We start from the raw sequence: 13,773 nt of genomic DNA, 5'->3' as shown, positions 1-13,773 counted from the left end.
CCCCGCAGTTCATCCTCAGCGTCCACCGACCCTCACTGTAAGCTGGGCTGATGCTCCAGGATGGAGAATTTCTGCTGGGGACAGAAAGTCCTGTGACCAGTTCTTCCCGGAAACAGGAACTCCAGGGACCATCTGGGTTACAGACTCCAGCAAGAAAGCTGAGACCCTCTCAGAGAGGAGCTAAGTGGGGCCTTGGCTGGCATGCGTCGGGATCGAAACAGGAGCAGTACTGCCCCTCTTCCCCGCCCCACTGCCAGGATTGAGGTGGGGCAGGTCCTGTGTCCATCAACAGAGGGTGATCCCCCAAACCTCCTTTCTTGTATGCTGGGTTATGTTTTAGAGACAAGATCTGCAAAGGGTTTTTTGTGAGAGACCAGAAATTCCATCTGTGGATCCCTTGAGACTTGTCTGTTCCCCTGAATGTCCTGGAGGACAGGAAGGACTGGCAGGTCCTGGCCTGGGTGGAGATGGAGGATCTGGTCCTTACTGCTCGCAGCACATGTCCTGCCAACCTCAGATTGACATAAACGTAGTGAGATTATTAGAAAGTTCTGTATGGAATTAGAGTGCTGTTCTAGTTTGCTAGCTGCAGTAATGCAATATACCAAAAATGGAATGGCTTTTAAAAAGAGGAATTTAATAAGTTACAAGTTTACAGTTCTAAAGCTGTGAAAATGTCCCAATTAAAGCAAGTCTATAGAAATGTCCAATCTAAGTCATCCAGGGAAAGATACCTTGATTCAAGAAGGCCGATGAAGTTCAGGGTTTCTCTCTCAAGTGGAAAGGCACATGGCGAACAAGGCATCTGCTAACTTCCTCTCCAGGTTTCTTGCTTCATAAAGTTTCCTGGAAGCGTTTTCCTTCTTCATCTCCAAAGGTCACTGGCTGGTAGTCCCTGTGGGTCTCTCGTCCTTCTGTCATGGTTTTGTGGCTCCCTACTTGTTCTCAAAAGGAAATCTCTCCAAAATGTCTCCTCTTCTATAGGATTCCAATAAACCAATCAAGACCCACCTAGAATGGGTGGAGACACGTCTCCATCTAATTATGTTTAATATCCGCAATTGATTGAGTCACATCTCCGTGGAGATAACCTAATCAAGTCTCTGAACTATAGTGCTGAATAGGGATTAGAAGAGATGTTGCTCCCACAAGATTGATTAGGATTAAAACACCCCTTTTCTAGGGTACATAAATCAATTCAAACCAGCACAGGTGCCATAAAGAGGTTGGGCTTTATGTGGTGGAGGCAGCTGGGTGCTCATGTAGAATGGTGGGAAAGCTTTGGTGCCTTAATGTGGGTTTCCCCAGAGGTCAACATGTAATAGGAATTTGAGTGCCAGCCGTTTGTGAGGGGACACGAAGCAATGGGAGGGCCTGGAGATGCCATGCAGGAGAGAAGGGTAGCCAGCAGGGAGCGTTGTTGATCCAGCCCAATGACAGCGGCTGCGCTGGGGCCTCAGAGGCAGCACAGGACACTCTCAGGTTACCTCACCAAGGGGTGAGGGGTACTCACCCCTGACCTCGGCAGTCATGGGCTGGGTGCTGCTCCTGGGGAAGTTCAGCCCTCAGCATGTCTAGCAGAACTAGGTCCACAGCAGGAGAAAAGCATCAGGTGATGGAGAGCAGAGATGTCAGTGCAAGGTCCTATGGGCAGGGTCCACCTGTCTTGCAGGGGACATGTACCTGGACAGCTTTGAGCAATGTAACAACTTTACCTCTTGGGTTTCAATTCAGTCCCCAAGTATAATGAGCACAGCATTGCCTACCTCTTGGTGATGTGTAAGGATGACGTGAGGTGACAGTTCTCTCTCTTGCAGCTCCCACTCCCACCAACATCCCCCCCTCCCCAGAAGGAAAACCCTGGGCCCCACATCTGCCTCCAGCTACTGCCCCATATTCCTGCTGCCTTTCACAGCACATATTCTTGAAAGAATTGTCTGTGCTTCTTGCCTCCTCTGTGTTTTCTACTGTTTCATAACAGATTGCCAGAAATGTAGTGGCTTTAAAAAATATAAATTTATCATCTCCCAGTTCTATATATCAGAAGTCCTCGTGGCTTTGGTTGGTTTCACAATGCCAAGCCGAAGAGTTTGCTGCCTTGGAGCTGCTTTCTGGAGGCTCTGGGGCAGAATCCACTTCTAGCCTCTTTCAGGTCTTTGACAGTGGTTGTAGGAGGTGCCTGTTTCTTTGCTTTTTTTTTAAACTTTGGGTCATTCTCAGACTCTAGAGGTCACCTGCATTTCCTGGCTCATGGACCCCTTCACCTTCAGAGCGAGCAGTGGCAGGTTAAGTCCTCACACTTTGAATCTCTCTAACCTCCCCTTCTGCCTCATCTTCCTTCCTTCAGCCAGAGAACGTTAACTGCTTTTGAGTGCTTAATGTAATCAGAGTGGGCCCACTCAGATAATCTCTGTATTTTCAGGTACTGACTGGTGGTTTGAAGCTGTATATACCCCAGAAAAACATGTTCTTAACGTTAACCCATTCCTGTGCGTGTGAATCACTGTAAGCAGGACCTTCTTTTTTCCTTAATTTTTTATTAATTAAAAAAAAAAATTACAAGAAAGAAACACAAACATTTTTAATATATACTCATTCCGTTCTACATATATTATCAGTAATTCACAATATCATCACATAGTTACATATTCATCATCATGATCATTTCTTAGAACATTTGCATTAATTCAGAAAAAGAAATAAAAAGACAACAGAATAGTAAAACAAACAAACAAAAAAATTTTACATACCATACCCCTTACCCCTCCCTTTCATTGATCACTAGCATTTCAAACTAAATTTATTTTAACATTTGTAAGCAGGACCTTTTGACGAGGCTACTTCAGCTAAGGTGTGACCCACCTCAATCAGAATGGACCTTAATCCTCTTACTGGAGTCCTTTATTAATGAAATAAACAGAGAGAGAAAGCCCCTGAAGCAGGAAGCTGAAAGCAATGAAACAAAACTTGGAAGAGAAGGGAAAGACCAGCAGATCCGGCATGTGCCTGGCCATGTGGCAGAGGAGCCCAGGATCGCCAGCAGCCGGTCTTCAGGAAGAAGGCTTCACCTAATGATGGCTTGACTTGGACATTTTCTCAGATTTTAGCAGTAAGCAAATAAATTCCCATAGTTTATAGTTATATGCCTTCTCCATAATATCTGGAAGTAGAAGCAATTTGTTATGCACAAAAGTGGAAGCAAATTATTAAAATCTACAGATTTTAATTTTTAAGTAGAGTGAGCATGTTGAATTTAAATATGAATAACCCCAACAATTTTCAGTTTCTGTTTTGCTTTGGTCAAACTTTGGTGTGTGTTCATCACCCATCAGTTGTTTGTGAGGATGTATCTTCTATATGAATATTGTTTCAAGTTTATATGGGAAAAATTGGAACTAAACATTTCATCGTCCCAAGTCTGCAGAAGAAGCACAATTATATTGCTTTGTCTTGCTTATAGTTACTAAATCATTACTTTTGAAAAAATAATTCCTTTGTTTAAGTTGAACCATTTCATGGTATTTGCTTGGAGCAGCCTAGGAAACCAAATCAGTAACCCTTGCGACATTCGCAAAGTCCCATTTGTCATGTAATATGACTCATGTATAGGTTCCAGGGATGAGGAACAACCTTGGGGGCCATTCTGACCAGCACACCAAGTCTCTTGACTTCCATCCCCACCACTCCACTCCAACTACCCTTGTTGAAGTCCTGATAACCTCTACTGCCAAGTCCACTGGTCACTGTGGCATTGCTCAGCAGCTTTGAGCATCCACCATGGTGTTATAGACTCTAGAGGGTACTTTAGTGAACGAAACAAACAGAAACCTGTTCACATTCCAGTGAGAGAGGCAGAAAATATGCATAACTAAGCAGTATGTTGTGTTAGAAAGCAATAAACACTATGGGAAAATAAGTAGATCGACATAAGGAAGTTAGGGATTCTCTTGTGGAAGAAGTGGCCAAGATAGGTTCATCAAGAAAGCAGCACTTGAGCAAACTGTGAGGAGGGGAAGAAGTGAGCCATGTGGGCCTAGAGGGGAAGAACAGCTCCAGCAGAGGGAGCAGGCAAGGCGAAGGGCCTGAACTTGGGACATACCTGGCACTTCTGAAAAAATCAATGGCTAATTGCAGTTGAACTGGAGCTAACAAGGGAGAGACAGCAGGGGATAAGGCCAGAGGAGGAAGAGGGGGAGATCATGTAGATGCTTGTAAGGTCTTCAACCTTCACACAGATGGGAAGCCACTGGAGCATTTGAGCAGATTAGTAACTTTCAACAGACTTGCTCTGAATGCTGTGAGGATATAGTTTGTAGGAGGACAAGAGAGAAAGCAGGAAGATTGTTTAGAAAATGAATGGAAGAGATGATGTTTGGACGCCTGTGGTGGCAGTGGTCTGTATCAGGCAGGGCAGGCATGCTTGTGATGCAGTAAGAAATCATCCCAAATTCTCTGTGGCTTACAAAATAAAATGTACTTCTTGCTCATGCTACATGCTATAAGTTCCATTGGACATTAACGTCCTTTAGATGTCAGGAGGGCAGTTGAGTATCTTGAGTATAGGCTTCATAGAGATATCCAGGCTGAGAATATAAAGTTGGGATTCATGGTCATACTTATTATATTTTAAGATGTAAAACTGGGTGAGATCATCATGGGAGAGAGAAGAGAGGTCAAAAAACTGACCCCTGGGTATTCCCACATTAAGGGAAAGGGGTTGGACAGAGGAGGAACCATGAAACAGAGCTAAGATGGACAAAAGGAGGAAAACCAAGGGGGAACCCTGTCTGGGAAGCTAAGTGAAGGCAGTCTGTGTGGGAGAGCAATTCTGTAAAATACTGCCATTAGATCCTGTAAGCTAAGGATTGGGATTTAATTAATGGATTTAGCAACATAGGGGTCACTGATTACCTTGATAAGTACACTTTTTTTTTTTTTTTTTTTTTTGGCAAGGGCAGGCACCGGGAATGAAACCCGGTTTCTGGCATGACAAGCAAGAATTCTGCCTGCTGTCTCACCGTGGCCTGCCCTGATAAATACACTTTTGATCGAATGGTGGGGGAATCAATCCAACTAGTTGGATTAAAAGGTTGGGAGAAGAGGAAAGATTGGAGGAAATGGTGGATCAGGAGCTCCAGGAATCAGTGCTCAAGAAAACAATGACTGAACTACCACTAACTGTCTGAATCAAGCTTTTTGGAACTCCAGAATCTACTAAAACCCTTGTATTTGCAGCATCCAGAGAAGAGCTGGATGAAAAGGCTCATAAATTTTGGTTGGTATCAGTGAATTTCAGCTTACATGAAGAGGCTGCCATTTGCCATTCCTCAACAACATGGCAGGCAGCCTTGTTTGTTACTGGTTCATCTGGCTAGGACCAAGGTAGGCAGTAAGGACCTTGTCCTCCAAAGACTGGGGGGGAAGGGGGTGTGTGGTCTGATTTCTGACTGCTACTTTTAGTCACTGGAGGGCTGGCACAGACCACAACCATTGTTCCATCTTCACCGACAGAAGTAGTGGACAAGTCATAAAGGGACAGGACCTTTTTTTCTTTCCCCAATTTGGGGTGAAAAATAATTTGGAAAACTCACTAATTGAATGGCTACAGCTGTTAACAAGGAAAAAAAAAAGAAAAAAAATAGCAATCCCAGAGGAGTGGGAGAATTAGAATTCCAGAATTATTATAATACTCAGTATTCCAATTTTTTTTTAAATTACACAATGTGTGAAGAAACAGAAGTATGGCTCATCCTCAGGAAAAAAAATAATTCAACAGACACCATCCCTGAGGAAGCTTATACATTGGAATTATGTATTTATTAGAGAGGTTAAATCAACTGTCTTCACTATGTTCAATGAGCTAAAGGAAAATAGGAAAACATTCTTTGTACAAAATAAAGACACAGAAATTATTAAAGGAACAAACCATAAATTCTGGAGCTGAGGATTACAATAATTGAAATGAAAAACACATCAGAATGATTCACCAGCACAGCAAACATGAAGACAAAACTGTTGAAAATATCCAGCGTGAGAAGCAGAACGAAATAAATAATGGGCAAAAAAAATGAAAAAAGTCTAAGGGGCCCATGAGACACGGGTACCAATATATGCATCACTAGAGTCCCAGTAGGACAAGAGAGACAAAAAGGGACAGAAAAAGTATCTGAAGAAATAATGACTGAAATTCCCCCAAATCTGATGAAAAAGACATGAATATAAGCATCCAGAATGCTCAAAAACTCCAAGCAGGGCACACTCTTAAGACATCTACACCAGGACACATTATGGCAAAATCGTCAAAATCCAAAGGCAAAGAGGATTTTAAAAGCAGCAAGAGAGAACTAATCACCTCACATAAGAGCCTTCTCCAATGAGACTGACAGCAGATTTCTCATCAGAAACTATGGAGAAAGGGAGAGATGTTTATTTGGTGCAAAGTTTATATTGTGGGTAGTGGATTTCCTAATTTAACTTATATAGTCAGTTTACTTGAACACCATAGGTACATGGAATCTTGAATAGGGAATGAGACCTTGTTAGTTTGTCCAGGTTAGTGTGATGCCCCAATAAATACCAGACTGATTTGCACAGTGAATTAAGAAGTATTTGCAAAGTCCCCTTGGAGGATGGGAAAAAAAGGGAAAAATATTGAACTTCCCCATTTGGAGAATTTCTGATATTCTCACAAGGAGTGGGGACAACAAAATAAATTAGGCCAGGTCCTGGAGTGCCAAGATGGCCGCTAGTGAGGTGTAGGATTTACTTCGTCCTCCAGAACAGCTACTAAATAGCCAGGAACAGTACAGAACAACTGCTGGGGCCATGTTAGTGACTGGACACACAGCATACCCCAGTCTGAACCAGACGGACCCGCTGCGAGCGCCCCCAGAACCGTGAGTTCCCCAAGGTGGGGTGGTGCCCGCGTCCCTCCCCCACAGGCTGTTTCCCAAAGGGGAAAGGAAAGGGACTTTATTAGCAGCAGGACCTGAGTGCAACTAAGCTCCAATTGTGGAATTCATTCACACATTCTGACTACTAAAAATAGGCTCGCAGATGTGACCCATCCAATTGTGGGTGGTAACTTTTGATTAGATGATTTCCATGGAGGTGTGTCTCCACCCATTGAAGGTGGAGTTGCTTACTGGAATCCTTTAAAAGAGGAAACATTTTGGAGAGAGTCCCTTTTTGGTAGAGCCACAAGAAAGCCAGCAGATGCCACCATGTTCACCATGTGCCCTTGCAGCTGAAAGAGAAACGTTGAACGTCATTGGCCTTCTTAAACCAAGGTATCCTTCCCTGGATGTCTTAAATTGGACATTTCTATAGACTTGTTTTAATTGGGACATTTTCTCAGCCTTAGAACTGTAAACTGCAACTTATTAAATCCCCCTTTTTAAAAGCCAAAAAAAAAAAAAAGGCTCCCAGCTCAGCTGAACCTCGCTGAAGCAGAGGGTGCTGATTTTTGCCCAAGGGCTGAGGGGGCAGGGCTGACAGAAAAAGAAAAAAAAAGAAACAGATTTTGCATTGGATAGCAAATAATACTTGAAAGGGTCTGGGCCCTGAAGAAAAGGAGGGGGCACATAGGATCTGAAGATACACAAAGCAACATACCAACTTATGCTCTTGATTGGCAAACGCAAGGAACTGGGATCCTGCTCTGAGAAGGATATTTCTCTTTCTTTTTTGTGGCTGTGTTTCTACAAAGGCTTGACTGCCTTTTGATACAGCGGCAGAGCTTCTCAGGCTGCAACTGCCCCAGGCATAGGCAGAAACAATCTTGTTTGAGAGCTTGTCTGCAGCCTTTGACTTCCCTAGGAGAGGGGTGGGGCCCAGCTCAGTTGGAATTGCTCCCTCAAGTAGTTCAGACCCCAGGATTTGGAAAATTGAAATGATTAAAGCCAGCCTACAACCTCTCTGTGTCTCCACCACACCCCCAGCAGGGAGAGTCAGCTGAAGTTAAAAGTACCTCATCACCTTATGCTGATGGGACCCAAAGGCAGACAAGTGCCACATACTGGGCAGGATAGGAAAAAACACAGAGTCCAGAGACTTCATAGGAAAGTCTTTCAACCTGCTAGGTCTCACCCTCAGGGAAAACTGATGCAGGTGACTCTTTCCTCCTGAATGGAGGCCAGTTTGGTCTGGGAAAATCTGACTGGGGTCTTTAATACATAAGTAGACACTCCTAAGTGTAGGGAGAAAAAGGGGTCATACAGGCAGGGCAAGATACAAGAAAACAAGAAGTGAAAAATTCTGCTCTGTTAAACAAAACCTAAACTAGTGGTCCAGAGTAACCTGAACTGGATGTCAAAGAACAGATAGACAACAAAGTCATATAGCAAGAAAATCCTATGTAAAAGAATTGAAATCAATGTCCAGAATAAACGAATTAACATAATTAAATGCCTAGATGCCAGCAAAAAATAACGAATCACACTAGGAAAACTGAAGATATGGCCCAGTCAAAGGAACAAAACAACAATTCAAATGAGATACAGGAGTTGAAACAATTAATTCAGAATGTTCGAACAGACATGGAAAACCTCATCAAAAAGCAAATTAATGAATTGAGGGAGGATATAAAGAAGGCAAGGAATGAGCAAAAAGAAGAAACTAAAAGTCTGAAAAAACAAATCACAGAGTTTATGGGAATGAAAGACACAGTAGAAGAGATGAAAAAAACTGTAAACCTACTATGTCAGACTTCAAGAGGCAGAAGATAGGATTAGTGACAATGTCAGATGTCAAAGAGAAAGAGAGAATCTTGAAAGCAGCAAGAGAAAAGTAATCCACCACATACAAGAGAGGCCCAATAAGACTATGCGTAGATGTCTCAGCAGAAACCATGGAGGCGAGAAGACAGTGGGATGATATATTTAAATTACCAAAAGAGAAAAATTGGCAACCAAGAATTCTATATCCAGGAAAATTGTCCATCAAAAATGAGGGAGAAACAAAAATATTTTCAGACAAAAATTCACTGAGAGAATTTGTGACCAAGAGACCAGGTCTACAAGAAATACTAAAGAGAATGCTAGAGACAGATAAGAAAAGAGAGGAGAGAGAGGTGTGGAGAAGAGTATAGAAATGAAGGCTATCAGTAAAGGTAAAAAGAAGAAAATTAGATATGACATATAAAATCCAAAAAGCAAAGTGGTAGAAGAAAGTACTACCTGTACGGTAATAACACTAGATGTTAATGGATTAAACTCCCCAATCAAAGGACATAGACTGGCAGAATGGATTAAAATACAGGACCCATCTATATGCTGTCTACAGGAAACACATCTTAGACCCAAGGATAAACATAAGATGAAAGTGAAAGGTTGGGAAAAGATATTCCATGCAAATGACAATCAGAAAAGACCAGAAATAGCTATACTAATATCTAACAAATTAGACTCCAAATGTAAAACAGTTAAAAGAGACAAAGAAGGACACTATGTATTAATAAAAGGAACAATTCAACAAGAAAACATAACAATCATAAATATTTATGCACCAAGCTAGAATGCTCCAAAATACATGAGGCAAACACTGGAAAGAGAAATAGACACATCTACCATAATAGTTGGAGACTTCAATTCCCCACTGTCGTCAATGGACGGAACATCTAAACAGAGGATCAGTAAAGGAACAGATTATTTGAATACTACAATAAATAAGCTAGACTTAACGGACATATATAGAACATTATACCCCACAACAGCAGGATACACCTTTTTCTAAAGTGCTCATGGATCATTCTCAAGGATAGACCATATGCTGGGTCACAAAACAAGTCTCAATAAATTTAAAAAGATTGAAATCATACAAAATATTTTCTCAGCTCATAAAGGAATGAAGTTGGAAATCAATAATAGGCAGAGTGCCAGAAAATTCACAAATATATGGAGGCTCAAAAACACACTCTTAAACAACCAGTGGGTCAAGGAAAAAATTACAAGAGGAATCAGTAAATATCTCAAGGCAAGTGAAAATGAAAACACAACATATCAAAATTTATGGGATGCAGCAAAGGCAGCACTTAGAGGGAAATTTATTACCCTAAATGCCTATGTCAAAAAAGGAGAAAGGGCAAAAATCGAGGAATTAACTGTCCACTTGGAAGAAGTAGAGAAAGAACACCAAATTAACCCCAAAGCAAGCAAAAGGAAAGAAATAATAAAGGTTAAGCAGAAACAAATGAAATTGAGAACATGAAAACAATTGAGAAAATCAACAAAACCAGAAGTTGGTTCTATGAGAAAATCAATAAGGTTGATGGACCCTTAGTGAGGTTGACAAAGAGAAGAAGAGAGAGGATGCAAATAAATAAAATCTGAAATGGAAGAGGAAGCATAACCACTGACCTCACAGAAATAAAGGAAGTAATGACAGTATACTATGAACAACTTTATGCTAATAAATTCGACAATGTAGATGAAAGGGACAACTTCCTAGAAAGGCACGAACAACCAACATTGACTCGAGAAGAAATAGACGACCTCAACAAACCAATCACAAGTAAAGAAATTAAATAGGTCATTAAGAAGTTCCCCAAAAAGAAAAGTCCAGGACCAGATGGTTTCACAGGTGAATTCTACCAAACATTCAAGAAAGAATTAGTACCAATCCTGCTCAAACTCTTCAAAAAAATTGAAGAGGAGGGAAAGCTACCTAACTCATTCTACAAAGCCAACATCACCCTCATACCAAAGCCAGACAAAGATATTACAAAGAAAGAAACTACAGACCAATCTGTCTAATGAATATAGATGCAAAAATCCTCAACAAAAATTCTAGCAAATCAAATCCAACAACACATTAAAAGAATTATACACCATAACCAAGTAGGATTCATCCAAGGTACGCAAGGATGGTTCAACATAAGAAAGTCAATTAATGTAATACACCATATCAACAAATCAAAGCAGAAAAACCACATGATCATCCCTACTGACGCAGAAAAGGCATTTGACAAAATTCAACATCCTTTTTTGTTGAAAACAGTTCAAAGGATAGGAATAGAAGGAAACTTCCTCAACATGAGAAAGGAAATATATGAAAAACCCACAGCTAACATCATCCTCAATGGGGAAAAACTGAAAACTTACCCCCTAAGATCAGGAACAAGACAAGGATGTCCACTATCACCACCATTATTCAACATTGTGCTGGAAGTTCTAGCCAGAGCAATTAGAAAAGAAAAAGAATTACAAGGCATCAAAATTGGAAAGGAAGAAGTAAAATTCTCACTGTTTGCAGATGATATGATACTATATGTCGAAAACCCCGAAAAATCCACAGTAAAACTACTAGAGCTAATAAATGAGTACAGCAAAGTGGCAGGTTACAAGATCAACACTCAAAATCTGTAGTGTTTCTATACACTAGTAGTGAACAATCTGAGGGGGAAATCAAGAAAATAATTCCATTTACAATAGCAAACAAAAGAATAAAATATTTAGGAATAAGTTTAACTAAACAGACAAAAGACCTATACAAAGAAAACCACAAGAAATTGTCAAAAGGAATCACAGAAGACCTAAATAAATGGAAGGGCATACTGTGTTCATGGATTGGAAGACTAATTATAGTTAAGATGTCAACTCTACCTAAATTGATTTACAGATTCAATGCAATACCAATTAAAATCCCCAAAACTTACTTTCTGAAATAGAAAAATCAATATCCAAATTTATCTGGAAGGGCAGGGTGCCCCAAATAGCTAAAAGTATCCTGAGAAAGAAAAATGAAGTTAGAGGTCTCACGCTACCTGACTTTAAGGCATATTATGGAGCTCACAGTGGTCAAAACAGCATGGTAGTGGCATAAAGATAGATATTCTGACAAATGGAGACAAGAAGAGTTTTCAGATATAGACCCTTTCATCCATGGACAATTGAGCTTTGATAAGGCAGACAAACCAAGCCACCTGGGACAGAGCAGTCTCTTCAATAAATGGTGCCTAGAGAACCGGATATCCATATGCAAAAGAATGAAAGAGGATCCATATCTCACACCCTTTACAAAAATTTACTCAAAATGGATCAAAGACCTAAATATTCGATCTAAGGCCATAAAACTTTTAGAAGAAAATGCAGGGAAATAGCTTATAAATCTTATACTAGGAGGTGGTTTCCTAGACCTTACACCCTGTTCTAGTTTGCTAGCTGCCGGAATGCAATATACCAAAAACGGAATGGCTTTTAAAAAGGGAGAATTTAATGAGTTGCTGGTTTACAGTTCTAAGGCCGAGAAAATGTCCCAATTAAAAACACATCTAAAGAAATGTCCAATCAAAGGCATCCAGGGAAAGATACCTTGGTTCAAGAAGGCCGATGAAGCTAGGGTCTCTCTCTCAAGTGAGAAGGCATATGGCAAGCACAGTCAGGGCTTCTCTCTCAGCTGGAAGGACACATGGCAAACACGGCATCTGCTAGCTTTCTCTCCTGGCTTCCTGTTTCATGAAGCTCCCTGGGAGGTATTTTCCTTCTTCATCTCCAAAGGTTGCTGACTCGTGGACTCTCTGCATCTCATGGCTACATCGTTCTGCTTTCTCTGAATCTCTCTGAATCTCTCATTCTCCAAAATGTTTCCTCTTTTGTAGGACTTCAGAAACTAATCAAGACCCACTCAAATGGGTGGAGACATGTCATCCCCTAAACCAGTTTAACAACCATTCTTAACCAAATCACATCAACCAGGGAGATGATCTCATTACAGTTTCAAATATACAGTACTGAATAGGGATTATTCTACCTTTAAGAAATGAGATTTATATTAAAACATGGCTTTTCTTAGCGGGCATACTTCCTTTCAAACCAGCACACACCCAAAGCAAGAGCATTGAAGAAAGGAAGAAAGAAATGGGAACTCCTCAAAATTAAACACTTTTGTGCATCAAAGAACCTCGTCAAGAAAGTGAAAAAACAGCCTACACAATGGGAGACAGTATTTGGAAATGATATATCAGATAAAGGTCTAGTATCCAGAATATATAAAGTGATTGTTCAACTCAACAACAAAAAGACAGACATCCCAATTACAAAATGGTCAAAAGACTTGAATAGACACTTCTCAGAAGAGAAAATACAAATGACCAAAAGACACATGAAGAGATGCTCAACTTCCCTGGCCATTAGAGAAATGCAAATCAAAACCACAATGAGATATCATCTCACACCCACCAGAAGGGCCATTATCGAAAAAACAGAAAATGACACGTGCTGGAGAGGATGTGGAGAGAGAGGCACACGTATCCACTATTGGTGGGAATGTCAAATGGTACAACCGCTGTGGAAAGCAGTTTGGCGGGTCTTCCAGGAAGCTAAGTATAGAATTGCCATATGACCTGGCAATGCTATTGTTAGGTATCTAGTCAGAGGATATTTGCACACTAATGTTTATAGCAGCATTATTTACAATTGCAAAGAGATGGAAATAGCCAAAATGTCCTTCAACAGACAAGTGGGTAAGCAAGCTGTGGTATATACATACGATGGAATATTATGCAGCTGCAAGACAGAATAAAGTTATGAAGTATGTAACAACATGGATGGACCTTAAGGATATTATGCTGAGTGAAATTAGCCAGAAACAAAAGGGCCAATACTGTATTGTCTCGCTGATATGAACTGATATTAGTGAATAAACTTGGAGAATTTCATTGGTAACAGAGACCATCAGGAGATAGAAGTAGGGTAAGATATTGGGTAATTGGAGCTGAAGGGATACAGATTGTGCAACAGGACTGATTATAGAAACTCAGAAATGGATAGCACAATA

Source organism: Tamandua tetradactyla, chromosome 2, assembly GCF_023851605.1.
Source record: "Tamandua tetradactyla isolate mTamTet1 chromosome 2, mTamTet1.pri, whole genome shotgun sequence".
In the NCBI taxonomy this organism is placed as follows: domain Eukaryota; kingdom Metazoa; phylum Chordata; class Mammalia; order Pilosa; family Myrmecophagidae; genus Tamandua; species Tamandua tetradactyla.
This window is presented reverse-complemented; position numbering follows the sequence as displayed.